The sequence below is a fragment of the Nicotiana sylvestris genome, chromosome 4 (assembly GCF_000393655.2).
Source record: "Nicotiana sylvestris chromosome 4, ASM39365v2, whole genome shotgun sequence".
NCBI lineage: Eukaryota > Viridiplantae > Streptophyta > Magnoliopsida > Solanales > Solanaceae > Nicotiana > Nicotiana sylvestris.
Window position 1 is genome coordinate 29,405,479 of NC_091060.1, and position 27,700 is coordinate 29,433,178.

At 38.3% G+C, this 27,700-nt stretch overlaps 1 pseudogene; it reads left to right on the top strand.

The window, feature by feature from the left end:
- The window catches only part of LOC104225375 (pentatricopeptide repeat-containing protein At1g03100, mitochondrial-like), a 39,058-nt pseudogene extending 25,089 nt beyond the window's left edge, over positions 1-13,969 (top strand).
- The last annotated feature ends 13,731 nt before the right edge of the window (positions 13,970-27,700 follow it).

Genomic DNA, 27,700 nt, shown 5'->3' on the forward strand with positions numbered 1-27,700 from the left:
GATGTTATTTTAATCAAAGCATGGGGAACATTTGTGGAATCCAAGAAGCCTTGGAATTCCCTATGTCCCCCACGCTTGCTTTTTGGGAAAACACATGGGGAACATTTGTGGAATCCAAGAAGTCTTGGAATTCCCATATGTCCCCCACGCTTCATATGTTGGGAAAAGCGCATGGGGAGCATTTGCGGAATCCAAGAAGTCTTGGAAATCATTATGTCTCCCATGCCACATTTTTGAAAGAAATAACAAATATAAAAAATAAAATTACAAATAAAACAAAGCATGAAAATTCAAAAAGATTTTGTATGTTTTCATTATTTTCCACAGATTAAAAAAAAATCGTGAAAAAGAGGAGAAAAAATGACAGTGTAGAGATATAACTACTTATTTTTAGAGAAAAATCAATGTCCGAGTAGTATCGAAACTCTGCCGAAATTTTGAGAAAATGAAAATGAATGTCTTATTAGTTTGTTATATTAAAAGCAAAGGAAAAATAGAGAAAAAAATCATCATTGTTCTGTCTTGTTTTTAAAAATATAGAAAAGAAAATAGTTTGTTTAGCCGTAAAAATGAAAATAAAAAAAAAGGTTTTGTTTTTAAATGGGTTTTTATTTATTTATCTGTTTATGAAAATGTCAAAATAAAAATAAAAATAATAAAATAAAAAGAGTTGGGCGCTGAAAGTAGTTTTATTATTTGTTGCAAATATATATATATATATATATATATATATATATATAAATCCAAAAGTTTTTCTTTATTTCCAAAATATGTATATATATATCTTTATCTGTTGCAAGAACATTTGTCTTACCAAGAATTTTTAGAATCCCAATTTTCAAAACAAATAATCCAAAAATATTTTCCATTATTGACTTCTTTAGAAAGTCTTTCTAGTTGTTTCTTTAAAAAATAAAATAGAAAAAATAAAAAATATATAATATAAAAAAAAAATCCGAAAATATTTTGATTCTTCTTTTAAAAATTGAAAAGAAAATTCAAAATTCAAAAAAAAAAACATTTTAGAAGCATTTCTTATATTAAAGGTAAAATTTCGAAAATATTTTCTTCTTTTCTTTAGAATAAAAAAAAAACGAAAATTCAAAAAATATTAGTCTTTCTTTTAAAAAGAAAATAAAAAAAAATGCTTCCTTTCTTCTTTTAAAGTAGTTCTTATGACCGAACTACGCGGGTTTGATTCTCACCGGATGTGAGATACGTAGGCAACCCTCATCGGGTCCAACCCCACATTCTCAAAAAAGAAGGAATGTTTTATGTTTTTCGTTAATTTGTTTGTTTGTTATGAATGAAAAATAATAGTCTATTTGATTGTTGTGGGAAAAATAATAAAAACAAAAAATATAGAAAATGGAAAAGGGTCCTCTCAAAAATAGTTTATTCGCCCGAACTACGCGGGTTTGATTCTCACCGGATGTGAGATACGTAGGCAACCCTCATCGGGTCCAACCCCACCTTTTGCTAAAAAGCCAAAAAAACAAATAATAATAATAATAACAAAAAATATATGTCAAATTTTAATTTTGTCAGGTGACGCTGTTTTATGAAGACATAGCCGAATGTTCCCGAAAGGGACGCCGGAAGGCTGACTTTGCATAAATAGCCACCTTCGGGTCATGTTTAGAATTTTTGGTCTAAGTTGACCCACACAGCCTTATAAATCTTCGTCCCCGAGGCGCTGAAGGGCCGTGTTTACAACGCCAAGTCTTTTATTGTAATTTGAAAAGAAAAAAAAATCAAAGAGTCAGCGGTCATGTGAATACCGTCTTTTGTCATAATAAGCCGAGCCAGCTTCGGCCGCGTCTTAAACCGTTCTTGCCGAAATAGCCTTAGAGTATCTTTCAGTTGTCGAAAGGTTATTTTCGTAAAAGAATGGACAAGTTTGTAAAGTGTCAAAATAATCCTCCCCGGCCTCAAAATTCATGTGAAATTTGGAAGGGGCTACATTTGCAAAAATAACCGTTTGGTTGCATTTGTCGAACAGAGAAAGGGAGCTAGCCTTTTGTTTTTTGAGTTTGTAAAGCTTTTGATTAGAATATGTGGGTTGTTTGATTTTCGAGTTTGTAGGTCATCTTCAAACCTTTGAAACCCAGTTTGTTCTAATATGAAAAAATGTTTAGTATTGTTTATCTTTTAGTGGTCCGAACTACGCAAGGTCTGATTCATGCGGGGTCATGATACGTAGGCAATCTCCATAAGATTCGACCACACACACAAAAAAAAATGATATAAAAGAGAAAAAAAAAAGAAAAAGAAAAACAAAGGTAAAAAATAAATAAATAAATATATATATATTGATAATAATAAGGACCGACTGAGTCCATTCTAACATATTTGGTTTTGAATTGTGAAGAAAGTTGAGGTGGTTGGTTTGTGCCTCAAAGAAAATGACAACTAACGTCGAAGCTGTTACAAGTGCTCCAGAGACTCAGAGTGGGAAGGTTCCTCGTCATGAGTCACAATTTGCGACACAACAAGAGCAGTACCACTCTCCTGAGTACCACTCGTACTCGTTTGATCTTGCTGCAAAAACTGAGAAGCCTGCCCGAAAGATGGTACAGGAAGAAATGACCCGAAGAGTGAAAAGCTTAGAACAATGGTTGGAAAACATGCAAGGGTTGGCAGGCCAAAAGAGTGTTGCCTTCAAAGATCTATGTATATTCCCCGATGTCCACTTGCCGCCTGGTTTCAAGACTCCAAAATTTGAAAAGTACGATGGACATGGAGATCCCATAGCCCACCTGAAAAGGTATTGCAATCAACTGAGAGGGGCAGGAAGAAATGAAAAATTGTTGATGGCTTATTTTGTGGAAAGCCTTACGGGAGTAGCCTCCGAATGGTTTATGGATCAAGACACGTCTCGCTGGTATGTCTGGGATGACATGGCACAGGCCTTTGTCAGACAGTTCCAATACAACATCGACATTCCCCCAGACCGCATTTCCCTTTCAAACCTGAAGAAGAAACCAAGTGAAAGTTTCAGGGAATATGCCATAAAATGGAGAGAGCAAGCAGCTCGAGTTAAGCCACCCATGGATGACCACGAGCTAATTACTGTCTTCCTTCAAGCGCAAGAGCCAGATTACTTTCAAAACATGGTGTCCGCAGTTGGCAAAACCTTCTCGGAAGCAATCAAAATTGGAGAAATGGTAGAGAATGGTCTTAAGACAGGCAAAATTATAAGTCAAGCTGTTCTTAAGGCCGCAACTCAGGCTGTCCGGGTTGAGTCAGATAATCTTAGCGGCACAAATGAGGAGATTGAAGAAATCATGATGACATCAGGGTCTAGAAGAGGTCCCAGGAGAACATCTCGAGGGTATGAGCAGCCTCCTCAAATTTTCTATGGCTCCCCTGAGCAGTATTATCCACCTCAGGACGCTCAATACTCTGTCGCTCCACCTCAGTATGTTGTCCAGCCACCAAAACACCCCAGGAGGCGAGCACGAGTATCACAAAATCTCCAGAAGTCTCCACAAAATTTTCAGGTGCCCTATAACCCACAGCCAAGCCAGTGGTATAAAGGGGAACAAAGGTTGAAAGATAATTTTACACCAATAGGAGAGTCCTATGAAAGCTTATTTGAGAAATTAAAGAATCATGACATGATTGCACCTATTCCTCCAAATCGTGTGGACCCACGTGCAAGAAGCTTTGACCCTTCTAAAAGGTGTGAATACCATTCCAATGTCCAGGGGCACAATGTTGAAAGCTGTCGGGATTTGAAAAGAGAAATAGAAAGAATGATCCAAGAAGGGCGGATTGTGATCAATAACAGTGACATGGAGCACTCGAACCCCCTCGAGAACTTGCCGACGGAGGTTGATGAGGTTGAAACTGGTAATGGTCTCAACAATACTGATGCGAAGCTCAGTGGCTAAGATGCCAGTTTTTGCTAAAGTGGGAGGACGCTTCGTTTCCTTGGTCAGCAAGAGAGAAGCTTGTGGTGGCTTATTTTGTGGTCATTTCTATTGTTCGGATTATTAAGGTTGTAATTGGAATTTTGTCCTGTGTCAAACCTTCTTATCTTTCCATTTTGTCATAACAGTTTGTTTAAATTTTGTCCAATTTGTGTTAGGATTTTATTCTGGTTGTTTTGTTTGTTTTATTATTCAAACCATTTCGCCGGTAGTCTAATACAAAGTCGGTCTTTTGTTAGTTCCAGTCGTCTTTTGTTTAGTCCTTTTATCATTTCGTTCAATGCCGATTCTAGGGACATGACATGCGCACACACTTTGGGCCTAGTCTTTAAAGTTAATCATAAAACCCTGGAAAGGCGATCAGACCATTTAAAGAAAATAAGGACGGTTTGAGATTATTCAGAGCTCGAGTCATGTGGAACTGGGGCAAGTTAAACACAAAGAAAACCGTTAAAGAAAGATTCGCCTAAATTGGCATGAGGGTCGTTCATAATAATGAGAATGAGAGTGTCGCCCAACGGTGCTTTAGAAGTGACAAATGAACAAACAGATGTTGAATATAATTGTCAAGACCAGCACCATCAGAAGAGACTACAAATTTAAATTGTGTTGTTTGCACTAGGCATGTTTTGAAGACTGGAATGACGAAGGCATTTTGTTCTGCTACCCAAACACTTTATCCTTCGTTAACCCCTTTTGAGCCTTATTTATTTTCCTTTCATACCCCTCGTTCGGAATTAGTAGCAACGAATAGAATACGCAAGCGCGGCAGGTAAACTAAAGAAAAAAAAGAAAGAAAAGAAAACAACAAAACGAAAGAAAAGAAAAGAAAATTGATAACAAAGAAAAAAGGAATCAAATGAAAAAGAGGAATTGGGAACTACGTTTGACCTGATTCCTCAAAGAGGATACGTAGGCGCTTCACGGCTCGGTCATAGTTTTGAAAAATGAAAAAAATCAATTAAAATATCCCCAAGCAAGAAACTGGGGCAAAAGTTGCGTTTGTTGTAAATAAATCTAATTCCGAAGGTTGTAATTAATAACCCAAAATTAATGCATTTTTGAGCCTTTAATACCTGCCCTATCCAAAACCCACATTACGGTCCAAAGAAAGACCTTCTGACCAGTCTTCAAAAGATGCCAAGTCAGACAAATGAGAGTCTTACCGGCGAACATAACATTCTGTTCCACAACAGAAAGGACTCTAATCTCCAACAGAAAGAGTCATACCGGCGACACTCCAAATCCCCAGCTGGAAAGTGATACAAATGAGAGAGTCTTATCGGTGAAAACCTTCACAGGCACCATAAGGCGATGAAAGCTGAGAGAAAACCAAAATGAGAGAGACTTGATAGTGAAAACCCTTCGGGCACTACAAGTCGAATAAGATTGAGAATCAGAGGGGGAATCGCCAATGGAAGATCTTAAAAGATGATTGACGGCAGAGGATAGGCCACATACGCATGTCATGGCCATTAGAGTCGGTATCTGCGTTTGATAGGTTTTTATTTATAGTTTCTTTTGTAAAAGAGTCATCGTTTCCTTTGTCTTTTATTTTGTTTCTGTTATCTTTCTCCTTTCATAAAAAATTTTCCCCAATAGAGTCTGTCCGGTCAGAACAAGTATGAAATGACTTCAAAATATGCCATCAGCTTTCCAAGATGAGATCTGACCAGTATATCCGAATGGTATAGTCAGCAAGGAACAAGCGCGAGGTCAGTGTCAAAAAAGATATCCCCAGCAAAGGGAATTGACAAAAGGATTGACGAGCATCAAGAGGGATATCCTTGCCAAAACCAAGGTTATAAACCTCAAAGACAAGGCCCGTGAACAGAGCAAGGAGAGCAAGTGAGCATGATTTGGCGAAATCCATACTAGACTAAAAGGTCGGGAAAATGCCAGTTTCCGAGCTATGCCACAAAAGAAGATGGATATCCCCAGCAGGAAGGGATTATCCCCAGCACATAATATCATCCCCAACAAGTTGTGGAACACAGAGCAAGGAGGGAGAAAGGGAACACCATCCCAGCAGGAGTATCACAACCAACCACCATGTTTTAAACTAACAATTTTGTTTGATTTGAAACAGGTAAGGGAAATGGCATTGAGGCAGAAACGCATGCCACAAGGGATATTATCAAACTGGGGCAGAAAATTTTCCTTCCATTTAGAAAATTTTCTGGAAGTCAGGTACCCCCAGCTGATAACATTTTACCCCAACAGGTAAGTAAATAATTCCTCAACAGTGTTATCCCTAGCAGTTGCGAGGGGTCCAACACAAGGTTGGAAAGTCGGTATCCTCAGCGGTTAGACTTCAAAGGAGGAAGCTAATAATAATAATAATAATAATAAAAAAAAGAATAATAATAAAAAATGGGGAAGGTAGAAAAGGAAAATTCATCCCAATCCCCAGCAAGTATTCGAGGTAAGACATTTTCAAGTCTTAAAGATATTTTGGGTTCATCCGCCCTCAAATAGGATATGTCGGGTTCATCCGCCCTCAAATAGGATCTGTCGGGTTCATCCGCCCTCAAATAGGATATGTCGGGTTCATCCGCCCTCAAATAGGATCTGTCGGGTTCATCCGCCCTCAAATAGGATATGTCGGGTTCATCCGCCCTCAAATAGGATATGTCGGGTTCATCCGCCCTCAAATAGGATATGTTGGGTTCATCCGCCCTCAAATAGGATATGTTGGTTTCAGTCTTTTATTTCAAGTGTTGAAATTGGGAGCCCGCCCAGATAACAGAGGCATAAATTCAGTCTTTTTATTTCAAGTGTTGAAATTGGGAGCCCGCCCAGATAATAGAGGCATACATTCCACGTCTTTACCCATAGGAGATGCATTTCCTCCTAAGTTTTAGTTTTACCCATAGGAGATGCATTTCCTCCTAGGTTTGTTTCAGTTTCACCCATAGGAGATGCATTTCCTCCTAAGTTCAGTTTTACCATAGGAGACGCACTTCCTAAGTTCAGTTCTACCAATAGGAGACGCACTTCCTAAAGTTTATATGTTTCACCATAGGAGACGCACTTCCTAAGTTTCAGTTTCACCAATAGGAGACGCACTTCCTAAAGTTCAGTTTCACCATAGGAGACGCACTTCCTAAAGCAAGTTTCACCAATAGGAGACGCACTTCCTAAGCAAGTTTCATCAATAGGAGACGCACTTCCTAAGTCAGTTTCACCATAGGAGACGCACTTCCTAAAGTTCAGTTTCACCATAGGAGACGCACTTCCTAAAGCAAGTTTCACCAATAGGAGACGCACTTCCTAAGCGAGTTTCACCATAGGAGACGCACTTCCTAAAGTTTAGTTTCACCCAGTAGGAGACGCACTTCCTAAGAACAGTTATCCCCAATAGGAGACGCACTTCCTAAGTTTATTGTACCCACAGGAGACGCACTTCCTAAGTTTATTGTACCCACAGGAAACGCACTTCCTCAAAGTTAAGTTTTACCCATAGGAGATGCATTTCCTCCTAAGTTGTTTTTGAAGAAAAAAAAACAAGACCTAGTCTGATGAACCTTCTCCTAGGATCCAAATCTTAGTCTGACGAATTTTTCTCCTAAGATAGAGACCTAGTCTGACGAACCTTCTCCTAGGATCAAAATCTTAGTCTGATGAATTTTTCTCCTAAGATAGAGACCTAGTCTGACGAACCTTCTCCTAGGATCAAAATCTTAGTCTGATGAATCTTTCTCCTAAGATAACCAAAAAACAAAAAGAGACCTAGTCTGATGAACCTTCTCCTAGGATCAAAATCTTAGTCTGATGAATCTTTCTCCTAAGATACCAAAAAGAAAAGACCTAGTCTGATGAACCTTCTCCTAGGATCCAAATCTTAGTCTGACGAATTTTTCTCCTAAGATAGAGACCTAGTCTGACGAACCTTCTCCTAGGATCAAAATCTTAGTCTGATGAATCTTTCTCCTAAGATACCAAAAAAAAAAAATGACCTAGTCTGACGAACCTTCTCCTAGGATCAAAATCTTAGTCTGATGAATTTTTCTCCTAAGATAGAGACCTAGTCTGACGAACCTTCTCCTAGGATCAAAATCTTAGTCTGATGAATCTTTCTCCTAAGATAACCAAAAAACAAAAAGAGACCTAGTCTGATGAACCTTCTCCTAGGATCAAAATCTTAGTCTGATGAATCTTTCTCCTAAGATACCAAAAAGAAAAGACCTAGTCTGATGAACCTTCTCCTAGGATCCAAATCTTAGTCTGACGAATTTTTCTCCTAAGATAGAGACCTAGTCTGACGAACCTTCTCCTAGGATCAAAATCTTAGTCTGATGAATCTTTCTCCTAAGATACCAAAAAAACAAAAATGACCTAGTCTGATGAACCTTCTCCTAGGATCAAAATCTTAGTCTGATGAATTTTTCTCCTAAGATAGAGACCTAGTCTGACGAACCTTCTCCTAGGATCAAAATCTTAGTCTGACAAATCTTTCTCCTAAGATGCTAAAAAAAAAACATTTTGAAAAGAGTCATTTTCCTAAAACCAGGCGCCCACCTGTATAACAAGGGAATACATCCTAATCTAGTGTTTAGTTCACTCTCAGCACTGCATCAGTAGTATCAGTGGGCTACGATTTTGCTAACGACTCACAAACCTCCCCAGTGCAAACGAGGTTAGGAAATTTTGTTTGTTTTGTTTGTTTTGATTGTCAGGGACCCGCCTGTAGAACGGAGTTTGTGGTATGTCAAAGATCGAAGAAGTCAGGAGTCCGCTTGTCAAAGATCAAGCAGTGACCCACTAGAAAGCAGAAGGCTACAACAAAAATCCCAGCATTCAACCAAGTTATAAATAGCAGAAGCTCGCCTCAAGAATGCGAGTCAACATCTGAGATGGTCGACAAAAGCTGGACACAACATAAAAGAGAAAAAAAGAAAAAGAAGAAAAACAAAAAAGGAGAAAAATACGAAAGTGGAGAACAAATGTGGTCTGTTCAAGAACTAGCGCCTACAACTAGCAAGTATCAAGATTCAAATCCAAAGTCTGTATGAAGCACCATTCAAGACTCAAGACCAAGTTTCAGAAGACTTAAGAGATAGGAATCCTTGTAACTAGTAGCTGATAGGCTTAGTTAGTCTTTTTCAGTTTTCATTTTTGTTGTAATGACAGGACCGCGGACCGGAACCTCGACGGAACGGCACCTCGATCGGCTCTCCACCTCGGTACAACTTCACTATCTCTCTCATTTCCGAACTACACGTGGCCTGATTCCTGTAAAACCAAGGATATGTAGGCAGCTCAGATACCAGGGCTCGGTCACATTCCCTCCCTTTCCTTAGTGTAGTCCGTCCAAGTAATGGTCGGGTCAAAAACACGTCTAGTCGTTCTTTGTCGGAAAACTCTTCGTGTTTCCAGTCAAAGAGGGGCAGCTGTAAGCACGTGATTTTTGACCCTCCCCGAGAATTTTCACATTTTTAGCATGAATATGTGAAATTGGGTCTAGTATAGCTATTTTAACTATTTTTACTTTATTTCGTTGCAAAAAGAAAATTTCAAAAAATATATATATAAATTTTAGTTTATGTATCTCTCATAAACTTGAAAAATACAAAAATTGTACTTTATTTTGGTACTTTATATAAATTCGAAAATTACAAAAAATATAGTTCTATTAATGTTTTGTAATCGTTTTAATTTTGGAAAAATACAAAAAAATATTACTTCATATTTTATCTTTATTAAAAAACGAAAATTATAGAAAAATAGTTTTATTAATACTTTATAGTCATTTTAATTTGGAAAAAATACAAAAAAATATTACCTCATATTTTATCTTAATATTTAAAAAAAACGAAAATTACACAAAATAGTTTTATTAATATTTTGTAGCTATTTTAAATCTTGAAAAATATTTAAAAAAAAGGATATAGTTTTGTTTAAATACTAGTCTTATTTTTGGTAGTTATTTTGTTTACATAGGACTAGTTAAGCAACGTTTTCCTATTTCTCGGGTCCGGGCAAAAGAATAATATTCGGGTTCAAACTACCCGGTTTTAGGCCTAATTTTCGGACCTAACCCATAATAAACCGTGTCCAGGACACATGGGGAACCCCACCACGCGTGGGGGACATAAACCTTGAACCCCACCACGCGTGGGGCTCATTTTTCTTGGCAAAACATTACAAAACACGGACAAACAAGCCAAAAAGGGGGACTTCCGTTTTTTTTGAGAGATAGCTACTGTAGACCTTCTTCTTAAAAAGAAGAAGGAGAAAACCTACTAAAAGGACCACTGTTCCTCCGTCTTCCTTAAAAAACCAAAATAAAACCTACTGGAAAGGCCCTTCGACCACCGGACCACCCTCCTCCTCCCAAACACCACCCCGAAGCCATAACCGGAAACCCTCACGTCCCGCGACCAACCAGTCACCACCTTCCGGCACCCCCACGCACCATCTCCGTCGACCCACTGCCAACCTGCAACCACCTATCACCAAACGACCACTCCGTCCCGGCCAGCTGACCCTCTCCGTCTCGCCTGCATCGTCAACAAACACCCAAACCCCACGTCCCAAGGAGCAGTCGACAAAAAAACCAGTCGACCAAAACCTCCGACCACCCTAAACCATCGTCAAACAACCATCACCCCGTCGAGCAGCAGCCGTTGCTGCTGCTGTGTCACCTTCCCCAGCGCCACGACCAACAGCAACAACCAGTTTCCCTGTCGTTTCCTCACGCCCAGCAGTGGATCAAACGACCACTGAACACCGTCCAAACACCACTGCTTCAGCTACACTGTCCAAACGCGACCACCACTGCTTCAGCTGATGTTATCGTTGTTCTTTCACTGTTGTCGTGCAGTCCGTTGAGGTCGTCTTTGTTCGTCGAGGTCCGGCACGTCGAGTCCGTCCGTTGAAGTCGATGTTGAGGTTCGGTCCATGGCTCTATGCTTTTCTGTTTATTCAGGTTAGTAAGCCTCGATGTATTAGATAAAGAAATTTTACGTTCAATGTTCGAAGTTGCAATATATCAATTGATATGATAATTTTCTGCTTATGTGTTCATCGTATGCATTTTTGCTCAGTTTGCGTTATGTGATTCCTGTTTATTTGATGTCATGTAATTAAGTTGGGTTAATTGTTCTACGACGCAAGTTTGATGTTAATTTGTTCGTGGCCCTTTGCTTAGTTCATTCGGATAAAATTGGCATTAGTACTCGTTGTTACTACTCCCGAAACACTCGTTCGCTAAACTCATTTTATTAATTTTTTGACAAGTTATGAGATTTTAGTTGTAAAGAAGTCGTAAAGTTAGTATTGTTAAAGGCGTAGAAATGACATCCTTTAAAAATAAATAAATAAATAATAATAAAATAAATAAAATGAGACGAGCCTCGCCGAAAAAAAATACAAGCTGCGGGGCCCTCTAAATGTATATATTAAATACTTAGATTCCGGGACGGGCCGTTAGCAAATTTCACGGCCTTACCCGAAATAATAATGCGCTAGTTGCTCTAGGCGCGCCTTTAATAATTTAATTTTCCTAAACTCGGGTGCACATTTATGTGACCCAAATCTAAATCTCGACGGACTCGAAATGTGTCTCTAATCACGGTTATATTGATTATGGCGTGGCCCGAGATGCATTTCCCTGACGTTGCAAATCCCTTTAAAAAAATAAGAATGAGATGAGCCTCGCCGAATAAAAAACACAAATTGCGGGGCCCTCAGTAAATACTTATTACTTAGAATTCAGGAGGGTCGTTTAGCGAATTTCACGGCCTCCGCAAAATAATAACGCGATAGTCTCTTTAGGCGCGCGTTTAATAATTTACTTTCTTAAACTCGGGTGTACATTTCATGCGACCCAAATCCAAATCTCAAAACATCAAATAAAATGCGTTTCGGATTGTGGGTGCATTTCATGTGACGCAGTCCAAAGACGTGTTTTAAGCGATGTTCACATTCTTGTAAAAACAATAATAATAAAGCGGTTAAAAGTTTGAATTTGCACATAAGTTCATACTTGTATAAAATCAGATAATCAAGCCGAATATAACAATTGAGCGACCGTGTTAGAACCACGGAACTCGGGAATGCCTAACACCTTCTCCCGGGTTAACAGAATTCCTTATCCGGATTTCTGGTATGCAGACCATAATATAGAGTCATTCTTTTCCTCGATTCGGGATTAAAATTGGTGACTTGGGACGCCCTGAATCTCCCAAGTGGCGACTCTGAAATAAATAAGCAAATCCCGTTTCGATTGTCCTTTAATTGGGAAAAACTCCCCTGCGCCCCCTCGGGCGCGGAAAAAGAAGGTGTGACAACGAACCCTTCCAAATTCATTACGAAACATTGAAACACATAATGAGTAGATACAAGGCAGACCATATTTGCACTATGTCTTAGTAATATAAGACAAAAATGTGATAATTAAAAGCAAATAAATCGTGATCAACACTTTGTCAATGCATATGCTATGAGGGAGTATTTAAACAATCAACAACTAGACAAGCTTAAAGAATATGAAATTTCTAATGTCTCAAACTTGTTGCCTCTTTACTCTTCAAAGCAATTATTTTAATCTAGTCTAATCATTCTACATCAATGTTTTAAAGAACAAGACTACATAATAGCTATTATGAATTAAAGCAAGCTCTCCTTTTATACTAAGGATAAAATCATAAGCTCTACAAATTACACGAGAGTCCAACTTATTCACTCATGTGGATTAAAACAGTTCGAGCAGTTGAGACACAATTTAAAAGTTAGAACCAATTCCATCTAACAGAATATAACTCCATTGTCGACAAATCAAAGACGGGCTGTGTTATATATATAGAACTAAACACACAGATTTGAGCAAAACGATATTTGCATAGTTATGAACACAATCTCGACACCGAACAACACGACCAAAGGTAGGCTCTGATACCACATGTTGAAACATAAACACATACACAGAGCCAACACCGCGGAAATAAATAAGGAACGTACCTTCGGCCATTGTTGTACAAGCGTTGTAAGGAATCGCCTTTTTAAACTTTTAGTAGAAAACTTAGAGAGCTTTCTATCGTAGGATGCCAGACTGATGGAGTCACAGGCAGAGGCGAATCCAGGATTTAAATTTTATGGGTTCAATTTTTAATATTTTTAATATTGAACCCATTATATATTTAAAGTTATGGGTTCAAATCTATTATTTTTACAATTTTAATGAATTTTTACAGATAAATTTCTACTCCACGTTGAAAGTTATGGGTTCAATTGAACCCGTAACTCTCACACTGCATCCGCCTCTGGTCACAGACATATTTATAGGTAGGCTAGGGACTGTTAGGCAAATACTTTAGCTCTAAGGACTTCTCCATAAATTATAATTATCCTAGGGACTCAATATATATAGTAATTTCTTTCCATCAAAGAAACTACCATATATGCATAACTACAAAATATTAAGTGATATATTATTTCCTTTGGGGGACAATGTAAATAATTTATTACCTTATATGTGGGTCATACTAGAAGTCTCTAGAAGAGAGCGTAATTTCTAACAGCTTTTGCATGAGATCAAGGAAGGACAAAAAGTAGATTATGGAGTTCATGATTGGAATAATATAATTCACTTTTTTTGCAAAAAGCGGTTGTTGCAAGATGCTGAAAAGGCTTTTAAGAAGATGAGGAGTTTGGGACATGCTCCAAATGCACAGACTTTTCATTCTCTGGTCACAGGTTATGCTGCCATTGGTGGAAAGTACGTGGAGGTTACAGAACTATGGGGCGAAATGAAGTCTCTTGCTTTTTCTAGTGGAATGAAGTTTGATCCGGAACTGTTAGATGCTGTGTTTTATACATTTGTTAGAGGTGGTTTCTTTGTTCGAGCGAATGAAGTTGTGGAGATGATGGAGAAATGTAATATGTTTATTGACAAGTACAAGTAACGTACCCTCTTCATAAAGTACCACAAAACACTCTACAAGGGAAAGGCTCCGAAATTCCAGTCAGAAACCCAAATGAAAAATAGAGAGGTAGCATTGAACTTTAAGAGGTGGGCTGGGTTATGCTGAAGAGTCAATTGTCTATAGCCTCAAGGATATGACCCTGCAATATTGGAACTTATTGCTCCGATAATTCCTAATGGGATGTCAATGAACTGAATGGAGCTCCATATGCCTAGTTTTGACGTAATGACCTTTCTTTATGTTGAGTTAATTAACATGGCGGTTTCATGGATTTGATGTAGGAGCAGAGTGGAATCTGGATTTTAATACTGTTGGAAACTCTTTCTCTGTAGTGCTTTCAACTTTCTCATTTCTGTTGCTTCCTGTTTTTCTTTTTCCAATGAAGTGATCTGCACTTGCCATTTCATGAATTTTATGTGTGTTTGTTCAGTTCCCATAGCCACTTACAATCTTAGCTATCATCTATCCATAAGTTTAGTATCTTTATCTAACATTAAAAGCATTAGTCAACCTGATCAAAAAGTTAATAGCATTAGTTTACAAGAATAATCCACGCCTCCAGATTTCCCATCTGAATGTATGCTGGAGAAACTAGAGGCCTCTATTCCATAGGCCTGTTATTTATATGTCATATTGAAGCTTAAAGGATATGTTGATTATATGGTTTATACGTACACATTTAGTTGTCTGTCTTTTAGTTTCAGGCTGTGCTTCCAGGCTCGTCTGATTTTTAAGATGAAGTCTCATTTCATTTGTGTTTTGTTTTATCGGTTGTTGTGAAAAGCTTGATTTAGAGCAATGTTGCTTCCCTATTTTAACTGATAACAATTATTGATATCAAAACAATGATTAGTATTTTACATTTCAGTAGTTAAAGGATTTTGACTCGAACTTTAGTTACGTTTGACTTGGTGGGGCTACATATTTTGCCTAAATCCGTCAGTTGCTAAGTGTCACGGGGGCGTTTTTGATCAGTCAAAACTCACACCCGCGCGGCAGTCAAGTTGTACACTTGACTCAGCCTTCCCCAAACACTTAGCCAATTTTCAATAAGTTTGGCTTAAACAAAATTTTGGCAGCAATTCAATAAGAACACACGCATATACGGGAAAATCCCAACCTTTACATTAATATGGAAAATATACAAAGGACCCTCACTTTGCTATGAACACAGTCCGCTCACAGCCCACTTTTGACGAAGAACACAAGTCGTTCTTGGCCAACACTAAGATCTGCCCAAGCCAAACTTTAGCCCCTTTTTGAAACAACTGAAACCCTCACGTTTCACTCTTGTTTCCCACTTAGAATTTCACACGAAATTCCCCACACACTCTGCCTAAGTCACAAAGGCCCTATTTATAGAATATAGGCAGCCCTTAGACTTGACAGCACATGACACTTGTCGTCTACAACTTTTGCTACTTGTCGGGCTAAGACGAATCTGTTCCTAACATGTAGTTGACATCCCCAACTACTTACACTACTAGAAATCCGGAAAAAAATGACCAAAAATTAGCGACCAAATTTGGTCTGTCAAGAAAAGCGACCAAAGTTGGTCGCCAAACTGCCGAAAATAATAATAAAAATATTTGAAATACTTTAGCGACCAAAGTTGGTCGCTATTTGGCCGCAAATTTAGTCAAATTGTTGACTGGACTGGTCAGACTTGCTTGGTCAAATATATACTGAGATTAACGACCAATATTGGTCGCTAAAGTGGGACTCACATTAAATTTGTTAATAATTTTATTATTATTTTATAAAACTTATAAAATATAGATATATATAATTTAAAACTTGCGACCAACGTTGGTCGCTAATTGAAGGATAAGATGACAGCGACCAACATTGGTCGCTAATATGGGACCCAGTTATAATATTTTAATAAATATATATTTATTATAAATATAATTCAAAAGCTAGCGACCAAAGTTGGTCGCTTAATGAAATAGAGACCAACGTTGGTCGCCAATGTGGGACCCAGTTCTAACGTTTAATAATTTTTATTATTAATTTAAATATTATATAAAATATAAATAAATCTGATTAAAATTTAGTGACCAAATTTGGTCGCTAAATTAAATTCATGTACTGTTAGTGACCAACTTTGGTCGCTAAATTAAATTCATTTACAGTTAGCGACCAAAGTTGGTCTCTATATGGTCAAAATTAAAAATCACTTTTGTATTTACTATGTAAATAATATAAATGTAAGTCGTTAACACTTTTGTAATACAAGGGATGAATAGTACTACGAAGCGGGCGTGTGTGTCTATATATATAATATATATATACTTACGCTATATACTATGCACTAAGTATAAGTGTATTAGGTAATACTGTATCGAATATAGCTTATATATATAATATATGTACTTACGCTATACTATGCACTAAGTATAAGTGTATTAGGTAATACTGTATCGAATATAGCTTATATATATATATATATATATATATATATATATATATATATATGTACTTACGCTATACTATGCACTAAGTATAAGTGTATTAGGTAATACTGTATCGAATATAGCTTTTATATATATATATATATATATATATATATATATATATATATATATATATATAATATGTACTTACGCTATACTATGCACTAAGTATAAGTGTATTAGGTAATACTGTATCGAATACAACTTATATATATATAATATATGTACTTACGCTATACTATGCACTAAGTATAAGTGTATTAGGTAATACTGTATTGAATACAGCTTATATATCTATATAATATATGTACTTACGCTATATACTATGCACTAAGTATAAGTGTATTAGGTAATACTGTATCGAATACAGCTTATATATATAATATATGTACTTACGCTATACTATGCACTAAGTATAAGTGTATTAGGTAATACTGTATCGAATACAGCTTATATATATAATATATGTACTTACGCTATACTATGCACTAAGTATAAGTGTATTAGGTAATACTGTATCGAATACAGCTTATATATATAATATATGTACTTACGCTATACTATGCACTAAGTATAAGTGTATTAGGTAATACTGTATCGAATACAGCTTATATATATAATATATGTACTTACGCTATACTATGCACTAAGTATAAGTGTATTAGGTAATACTGTATCGAATACAGCTTATATATATAATATATGTACTTACGCTATACTATGCACTAAGTATAAGTGTATTAGGTAATACTGTATCGAATACAGCTTATATATATAATATATGTACTTACGCTATACTATGCACTAAGTATAAGTGTATTAGGTAATACTGTATCGAATATAAGTGTATTAGGTAATACTGTATCGAATACAGCTTATATATATATAATATATGTATTTACGCTATACTATGCCTTAAGTATAAGTGTATTAGGTAATACTGTATCGAATACAGCTTATATATATATAATATGTATTTACGCTATACTATGCACTAAGTATAAGTGTATTAGGTAATACTGTATCGAATACAGCTTATATATATAATATATGTATTTACGCTATACTATGCACTAAGTATAAGTGTATTAGGTAATACTGTATCGAATACAGCTTATATATATATATATATATAATATATGTATTTACGCTATACTATGCACTAAGTATAAGTGTATTAGGTAATATTGTATCGAATATAGCTTATATATATATATATATAATATATGTACTTACGCTATACTATGCACTAAGTATAAGTGTATTAGGTAATGCCGTATCGAATATAGCTTATATATATAATATATATACTTACGCTATACTATGCACTAAGTATAGACTGTTTGACCAAAATAGCGACCAACGTTGGTAGCCATTTTTGACCGTTTGACCAAAAGGCGACCAAAGTTGGTCGCTTTTGTAGGATATAAATATATATATAAAAGAGGAAAATAATTATTTTATTTATTTATTTTCAAATATAGGGACCAACGTTGGTCGCTATTTTGATCAAACAGATAAAAATAATTTGGCTACCAAAATAGCGACCAAGTTTGGTCGCTATTTTTTTTAACAGGAGCCAAAACGGGTTTCTGGTCCATTCTTTCAAAATTATTCCCCAAATTAAAATTTTTCTCCTCTAACACTCAAAACCTCTTCCCCCCTCCGACTTCCAGCAGCAGCGACGCCCCCGCCACCGGCGACCCCTGACGACAGCAGCAAATTCCGGCGACCTCCACTCCCAAGGTTAGTTTCTCTCTCCTTTCTTTTATTTTTCCGAAAAATAGTGATTTTAGGGGTTCAATTCCAATATATTAGGGTTCAAAGTTATATATTATTTGTTCAAATATGTTTAGTTCAAAGTTAATTCCATGTTAGGGTTTAATTTCTCCATGTTAGGGTTCAATTTCTCCATGTTAGGGTTCAATTTCTCCATGTTATATATTATTTGCAATTTTTAGGGTTCTTATTAATACTTTTAGGGTTCAAATAAATTAACTATTTAGGTAGACTAATTTATATATGGGGTTAAATTTCATTTTATGAAGCAACAATAATAGGATATGAATTGGACTTTTAGTTAACTAAAAAAAGATTAGGCTATGAATTAACTAATTTAATTTGTTCTTGCTTTATTTAAATAGATGGAACATCGTTCTTGGATGTACAATAGGAATTATCCTAATCGGCGGGGATTGCGGGAGGATTTTGTAGAAGGGGTTGAAGGACTTTATTAGACATGCAATGTCACTTCCGCCATACATAAAAGAAGGAGTAATTAGGTGCCCTTGTGTTAAGTGCGACTGTATGAAGTTTGGAAAACCGGAGGAAGTTAAGGTTCATCTTTATATGGTAGGGTTTATAGCGAATTACTTTGTGTGGACTAATCATGGAGAGATGAATGGTAGCCATGAGATATTTCATAATATGGTTGTTGGTGAAAGTAGTAGGTCGAGGGAGAAAAGAAATAGTGATTCCAGAATTCATGATATGGTTGCGAATGCTTTTGGAATGCACTTTGGGGGTGAGCCCAACGAAAATGTTGAACAAACTCCTAATGATGAAGCAAGACATTTTTATGAACAGTTAGAGGAAGCTAGTCGTCCACTACGTGAAGGACGTCCGCACTCTGAGTTGTCTGTTGCAGTTAGATTACTAAGTATCAAATCTGATTGGAATATTTCTCAAGCAGCCATGGATTCTTTCATTGACCTTATGCGTGAACTAGTTGACGAGGAAATCGAATTACCTAGTGATTTCTATAAGGCAAAGAGATTAGTTTCTAAGTTAGGACTTTCGTCAATGAGAATTGATTGTTGTGAAGATGGTTGCATGTTATATTATAAAGATGATGCAAACTTAAGCAGTTGTAAATTTTGCGGAAAGTCTCGTTTCAAGAGGCTTTCCAGCGGGAAGATGGTCACTATCAAGGCGATGCATTATTTACCTAGGCTAAAGAGGTTATATACGTCGATGAGTTCTGCTCCTCATATGAGATGGCACTTTGAAAATAGAAGACCACCTGGTGTTATGTGATCCTTCAGATGGAGAAGCTTGGAAGCACTTTGATAGGACATATCCATGTTTTACTAGTGAACCAAGGAACATTCGGTTAGGTCTGTGTGCGGATGACTTCACGCCTTTTTCTGTATCTGCGACACCGTATTCATGTTGGCCTGTCTTTCTTACACCTTATAATCTACCACCCGAGTTGTGCATGACTAGTCCATATATATTCTTAAATTGTATTATCCTCGGTCCACGTAATCCGAAAAGTTTGATAGATGTATATTTGCAACCTTTGATTGATGAGCTAAAACAATTGTGGTACGATGGTGTTGAAACATATGACATATCAACCAAGCAGAATTTCAATTTGCGTGCTAATTTAATGTGGACAATTAATGATTTTCCTGCGTATGGAAGTTGTCTGCGTGGATGACTGCTGGAAAGCTAGCTTGTCCTTACTGCATGGAAAATAGTAAAGCATTCACTTTGAAACATGGCCGAAAGCAATCATGGTTTGTTGTCATCGTCAATTCTTGCCTGAGGATCATGAGTTTAGAAGGATGAAAATGCTTTCAAAAAGAATAAACTGGAATATGATTATCCACCTCCGATACTTTCAGGTGATGAAATTTGGGAGAGGGTCCAGAACTTCAGTAAAGTTACTGAAGTTCCACCGCGTAGATTCTCCGGATACGGTGTTACTCATAATTGGACCAAACAGAGTATATTTTGGGAGTTGCCTTATTGGAAGGATAATCTTCTCCGTCACAACCTTGATGTCATGCATATTAAGAAGAATTATTTTGACAATTTGTTCAACACAGTGATGGATGTTAAAGGTAAGACAAAGGATAACCCGAAGGCTAGAATGGACTTACAAGAATATTGCAGGCGGCCTGAATTACACTTGCAGACAACAAACAATGGTAAGTTATTCAAGCCCAAAGCAAGTTACACATTCACTTTGGAGGAAAGACGACAGATTTGTGATTGGGTAACGAAATTGAAGACGCCTGAGGGTTATGCGTCGAATTTTGAGAAAAAAGTTGATATGGAGGTAGGGAAGTTGAGCCATTTGAAAAGTCATAACTGTCATGTTTTCATGGAGACCTTAGTGCCTATTGCGTTTTCTGGTTTGCCTGAAAGAATCTGGAAACCCATCACTGAGATTAGTTTGTTTTTCAAAGACTTGTGTTCTTCCACATTAAGGGAAGAAAACCTACGCCAGATGGATCAGAACATTCATGTAACTTCGGGTAAGATGGAAAAGATATTTCCATGTGGGTTTTTTGATGTGATGGAACACCTTCCAATCCACCTTGTACACGAGGTACGACTTGGAGGGCCTGTTCAATGCAGATGGATGTATCCCTTTGAGAGGTAATATTATAGTCCATATATAATTTTCTGTTTTATTTGAATGTTCTTGGCTAACCTAAAATTATGTAGGACAATTGGCAAATGCAAAACAATTTGTTAAGCAGAGGAATAGAATTGAAGGATCTATATGCGAAGCTTATCTTGCAAAGGAAACTGCTCATTTTTGTTCTTATTATTTTGAGAGCAACGTGCCATGTGCTAGGAATAGGCCCAACAGGCACACGGTCGACCTTACGAATGATCCATTATATCCGCCTATGTACATATTCAGTCAACCAGGCCGATGTTCTAAGGATGGTAGAAAGAGAAATTTGAGTGGTATGGAGTTCAAGTCAGCTACACTTCATGTGTTGCTAAATTGTCCCGAAGTAGTACCATTTCTCAAGTAAGTATTGATTTAATAGTTATTAAAATATAAAATTTACCGTGATTACATCTCAATGCAACTACTAAAAATATTTGATGTGTCACAGTCACTTCGTGGGTCAATTTGGCCAAGATGCTGTATATACGGCATTTCATAGGTGGTTCAAACAATTTGTAAGTATATCCTTAAAATATTCTAACACTATGTAGGTAAACAATGTTTGGAAGTTATGCTAACTTATGAATTTTGTTAACAATATGTAGGTAAATGATCCAAATAATGGTGTAAATCAATTTTTGAAAGATATATCTTGGGGACCTGGGGTTGAGGTCACAACATATTCCAAGTACGTTGTGAATGGTTATAAGTTTCATATAGAGGGTTGCTCTAAAAATAAAAAAAGCAACAACAGTGGGGTGTGGGTTCAAGGTGGTGATGTCAACCAAGTTGGAGATATTGATTATTATGGTATGCTCAAAGAAATAATAGAACTAGAATATTCAGGTAGGTTATTTAAGAAAATTATTCTCTTTAGATGCAAGTGGTTTGACCCAAATCCAACAAGAGGTACGAGAGTACACAATCAATATAACATAATTGAGGTTAATCATACGAGGGAGTATGATCGCTATGATCCTTTCATAATTGTACATAATGTTAGGCAAGTATATTATGCTCCTTATCCATTTCGGCGGAATAAGTCTGATTGGTGGGTTGTAATCAAAACTAAGCCTATAGGTAGGGTCAAAGTCGAGAATGTGTTGGATGTTGCATATCAAAACAATATCTCCAGTGTTCACCAAATAGTGGACGAACTTTTAGAAAATGATTTGGAACACCCTGAACACATATTGGAAGAAGTTGATATAAATGAAGTAAGAATTATAGAAAACGAGGAAGAAGAATCAACTGATGAAGCTCAAATTAGTGAGGAAAAAGAATTCTCTGACGAGGAAGAATATGTCGATGAGCTTTAAAAAGTTGGTTTCTTCGATAACTCTCGTTTATAGATAGTTTCCTTATATGTTTCAATCTAAATATGTATTATATTATGCAGATGACAGGCAAGGGTCGAGGTAACAATGAAGGTAGTGGTACTCGGGGTCGAGAAAAGGCTAGGAAGCAAAATAGGAGGGTAGAAGATACTACTCATCAATCTTTTCCACCATCTTCTGATTTGCCTATCACTATGCCACAGCCTCTACGCCATGGCTATACTGAGTTGCCACAACATCACCAGCCCTACACCTTCGTGCAGACCCCGGGTGTTTCTTCACAGGGCTATCGGACTGTGCGTCCGACATACAGTCCACCTGCCTTACTACCACGTGGATCCCGCCCAGCAGCATCACATGGATCGCATCGATCCATGTCACAGCCACATGGATCACAGCCATCAGTGTCACAGCCAGTCGGGTCACAGCCACTCGGGTCACAACAGTCAGTATCACAACCACTTGCGATCCGTGCAGCTATGTCGCAGTCACAGGGATCACATCTATCGTCATCAGCGACTCCACCTATTGGAGGCCTTCGCTTGCGGGATAGTAGCTCTGACCCCTACTCCTTCCACACATGCCTCTGATACACATGTTTCGGATGATGATACTGATGCTGCTACTGCTTCTGACGAGGAGGTGCATTATGATCAGTATGGCAAGATCATCATAGTCACTGAGGGTGATGAGTAAGAGTTATTTGTTATTTTTATGTTTATTTTTTTGTACAGTTTTTACTAAGATATTAATTTGTTTTATTTATTAAATTGCAGGTTCCTCCCGAGTAATATTACTACGAGGATAATCACCAAAGCAACCAGAAAGCTTTATGATGCCCCTTATGCGTCTTGGCGTGAATTCCCATTCTCACTGAAGGAGGCAATTTTCAATGAATTTAAGGTATAAATGTTCTTTTAAGCAGTATAATTATTTATATTTATGATATTTCCATATAATATTTAACTTTTGAAATACAGAGCAAGTGTGTATGGGAACACCAGTATAGCGCGGACGTGGCTGCAAATTTTAATCTCAAAGCTCGCAAGCGGTTGTCGCATTCTTTCTCCATAGCTAGACAGCTGAACCAGAAGCCTGGCTGGTTGCTTTAAGAGTTTTGGGATGATTTGCAAAGGCAATGGCTTACTGCAGAGTTCTTACAGAAGAGCAAAAAGGGAAAGAAAGCTCGCGCATCTAAGAAGGGAGGATCATTGCACACTAGAGGTGCGGTCAGCTAGGGGACAATAAAAAGAAGAATGGTACGTAATTACTTAATTTATTTTAATTTTCAAAGTATATCTATTCTATTTATTAATTAAAATTTATGAGTTTTCAGGAAAAGAAGTTGGGCCGTCCAATAAACCAAGATGAGCAATTCAGGGAGACTCATATTGTGAAGAAGAAGAAAGAGACGGATCAAGAAAGGTGGGTCGAGGGACGTGCCTCGACTGTACATGTAAGTTTTCACTTTTCATTAAGTATTTTCATTTACTTTTATGTAAATTTTGAAATACTAATTCAATTTACTTTTTCTTATAGGATCGCTTTAGAGTTGAAGCTGAGGAATTCATACGCAGTCATCCACCTAATGAGTCGGGCACGCCATTTCAACTTTTGGCCGAGGATGTTAAAAGACTATGGACACGGGCTGCAGGCGGTCCAAAATGGGGGAAGGTATACGACCTTCCTACTAAGACATTCCATCGCTATAGGTGTGGAATGCAAGGAATAGGGAATTTCTCGCAAGCCGAGCAACTTGATGGGGAGAGCCTCTCCGCTATGCGGGAGACTGTGACAAAGCTCACATCCGAGCTAGAAGCGTCCAAGGAAAGAGAAAAGCTTAGAGATGCTCAGTATATTGGCGTGGTCGCTCAGTGCCAGAGCATGCAAGAGTAGATCAAAAATCTCCTAGCTGGATCTTTTTCGATTCCCCGGTCTCGGCCATCATCGCCAGAGGCTGCCCGTCCCCGTGCTCGTTCGTCCCGTCCTCCAAGTGGTCGTTCCTCCCGATCTCCCCGTGATCATTCTTCCCGTCATCGACAAGTAGACCCTTCTCAATACCGTGATGATGATGAAACTTCATCAGACGGTGATGATAATGATGTACCAAACAATGAATGAATTTTAGACAATTTGAACTAGACAAATACAATTTGTTTTCCATTGGGTTGTAATAAGAGTTAACTTAGTTTGGTAGTTCTATTGAAATTTACACTTTCTTGGTTTTAATGTAGCTTTTAATGTTGTTTTTGTGTTGTTGTTGTTGTTGTTGGGTTGTTGTTTGGTATTGTTATTGGAATTGTTGTTTGAATTGTTGTTGTTGTTGCTTGTTAGGGTTTTGGTATGACTGGCAGGTGGTGTAGCTGCCAAAACAGGCAGTTTCTGCCAAAATAATACACAGAAAAGCGACCAAAGTTGGTCTCTATTTGGTCGCTTTTCATGTTAAAAAAAATAATTTTCTGGAGAATAGCAACCAACGTTGGTCACTATTTACTCAGATTTCTACAAAAAGCGACCAAACTTGGTCGCTATTTCATTAAAAAAATAAAATTTCTGGTGATATAGCGACCAAAGTTGGTCGCTAATATTTAAAAAATAAATTAAATTCATGTATTTAGGGACCAAAGTTGGTCGCTAGTTTAATAAAATAAATAAATAATTGAATAAAAAAGCGACCAACATTGGTCTCTAGTTTCCAGATTTTAAAATATAATATTTGGATTAGAGACCAAAGTTGGTCGCTTTTTAATGATTAATAATAAATAAATAAATAACGTATTTTATATTTAGAGACCAACTTTGGTCGCCAAATTTATATTATTAAATTAATAAAGCGACCAAAGTTGGTCTCTATAGTCAATATCCGGAAAAATTGGTCCATTTAGTTTAGAGACCAAAGTTGGTCGCTAATTAGCGACCAACTTTGGTCCCTAAATAAAAGGGACCATCAATATAGCTACCAGGCCCTTTTGGTCGCTTTTTAGCCCAATAGCGACCAACTCTGGTCGCTTTTTGCGGTCGTTTTTCCTAGATTTCTAGTAGTGTTAGGACACAATATACACGAAATGGGGTCATGATACAAGCATCATCAGATCATGGGACAAAGGGGGTTATGACAAGGTAACCGCCAACTACTTTCCATGTGCATTGGATGTGCCATCTTCACTTGGCCAGCTGATTCATGCCCAAGGCTGGCATTGTGCCCAGCCTTGGCTCATCTTGACATTGCTCGGCGCCAATGCTTTGCCCGCAATCCGCTGCCTATGATTTTTCCGCACATGCCCGATGCCGCTGCCGCCCGCACACTGTCTTGGCCCAATTTCTGCCTTGCCCATGTCAACCTTCATTTCCCTCGTGCCATTGCTTGTATTTTCCTTCACATAGCTTTGACTTAGCTATTGAAAGCCTTTTCCATCATCCCACATTTCCGTCTTGTCTTAGCTTAGCCCGCACTTAGCTGCCACAACCCAAAGTGCCGTGCCACTGACTTTGGCGCGCATGTCGTGCCATGCCGCCCTAACATTTCCCACGCAGCTTTGTCAAGCCTTTGCCAAGCGCGCCTTGCCTGTCCCAAGGCCTTGGCCAATACTTGCCTACAACAGCCCTCAATGAAAATGTATTGTCCGTCACCCGCATGATCGTTTTGCCTGCACATAGGCCAAATGACAAGGCCATCATGCCCAAATCCTTGCCACAGTCGTGCCACGCCCGATGACAAAGAGTCAGGCCCTAACAAACCACCCGCACCCTTTGAAATCGACGTCCTCATCGAGCCAACTCAATGAAGCAGCCCCAAGGGGTTGTTGACATACACCGCCCCGGGTTCTCCATTCCCATCTGCCACAATGGCATTTGCCTCCGCCACTTGTTCCTGTTTCTCTGCAGCCATCATAACATTCACCCTAGCCTGCATTGGACAGTCCTTCTTCAAGTGCAGTCCACCCCAAGTGAAGCAGCCTTTGAACTTGCCGCTCCTTTCTTTGCCGTTGTGATTTTCTTGTCTCACATTCTTGGCAAAGCCCTCATCTTTGGCAGCTTGGCCCTTCCCTCTTTTCTTCCATTCCCTAGCTTTCCCGTCAGCCTTTGAATGCGAAGTTCCAGCAGGGTCATCACCTATGTTCAGGTCAACCAACGCATCTGCCGCAGCAATGGCAGTAGAGAGGCATTGAACATTCTGCCTTCTCAACTCCAATTGCGCCCAACCCTTCAATCCACTCATGAAGTAATGCAACTTGTCTTCTTCTGCCATATTACTTACATTGAGCATCAAGGACGAAAATTCCTTGACATACTCCCTCACCGTGCCACTTTGTTTCAAGCGAAACAGTCCATCTCGTGCCAACCACGACGAATTAGTTAGAAGGAATTGGGATTTTAATTCCTTCTTCAACATCTCCCAAGTTCCAATCTTGGGCAGTCCAGCACTTTCCGTTTCTGCCATTCGTGTGCGCCACCACACCTTTGCATCACCAGTCAAATACATTGGTGTGATTGTCACCTTGTCGTCATCCGTCACACGTGTAGCATGGAAATACTACTCCATATCTCACAAGAAATTTTCCAGTTCTTTGGCACTTCTTGCACCCCCGTATGCCTTTGGCTCCGGAATCCTCAATTTTGTGTGTTCATCACTTCTAGGGACAACAGTTTGCAATTCCCTTCGAAGTTGAACCACATCCTCGCGCAGTTCTTCCTTCTCTTGGCGTACCAAGGCCATTTTGTCAGTGTTGTCTCATGTCTCGCTGCATAATCTGCCTCTAACCGTGCCATTCTCGCAAGAACAAAAGAATCGCCATTTACTTCGAGAGCCTGCCCAACGAGTGCTTCCAACTGTTCTATCTTTTGACGCAGTTCCGCATTTGTGCCACCAGCCATGTTCTCAAATAGCCCCACGAATTCTGCCACCGATCGTCTTGCCACTGCCATGAACTAGCCTGGCTCTGATACCAGTTGTCACGGGGGACATTTTTGTTCAGTCAAAACTCACACCAGCGCGGCAGTCAAGTTGTACACTTGACTCAGCCTTCTCCAAACACTTAGCCAATTTTCAGCAAGTTTGGCTTAAACGAAATTTTGGCAGCAATTCAATAAGAACACACACATATACGGGAAAATCCCAACCTTTGCATTAATATGGAAAATATACAAAGGACCCTCACTTTGCTATGAACACAGTCCGCTCACAGTCCACTTTTGACGAAGAACACAAGTCTTTCTTGGCCACCACTAAGATCTGCCCAAGCCAAACCTTAGCCCCTTTTTGAAACAACTAAAACCCTCACGTTTCACTCTTGTTTCCCACTTAGAATTTCACACGAAATTCCCCACACACTCTGCCTAAGTCACAAAGGCCCTATTTATAGAATATAGGCAGCCCTTAGACTTGACAACACATGACACTTGTCGTCTACAACTTTTGCCACTTGTCGGGCTAAGACGAATCTGTTCCTAACATGTAGTTGACATCCCCAACTACTTAGGACACAATATACACGAAATGGGGTCATGATACAAGCATAATCAGATCATGGGACAAAAGGGGTTATGACAAGGTAACCGCCAACTACTTTCCATGTACATTGCATGTGCCATCTTCACTTGGCCAGCTGATTCACGCCCAAGGATGGCA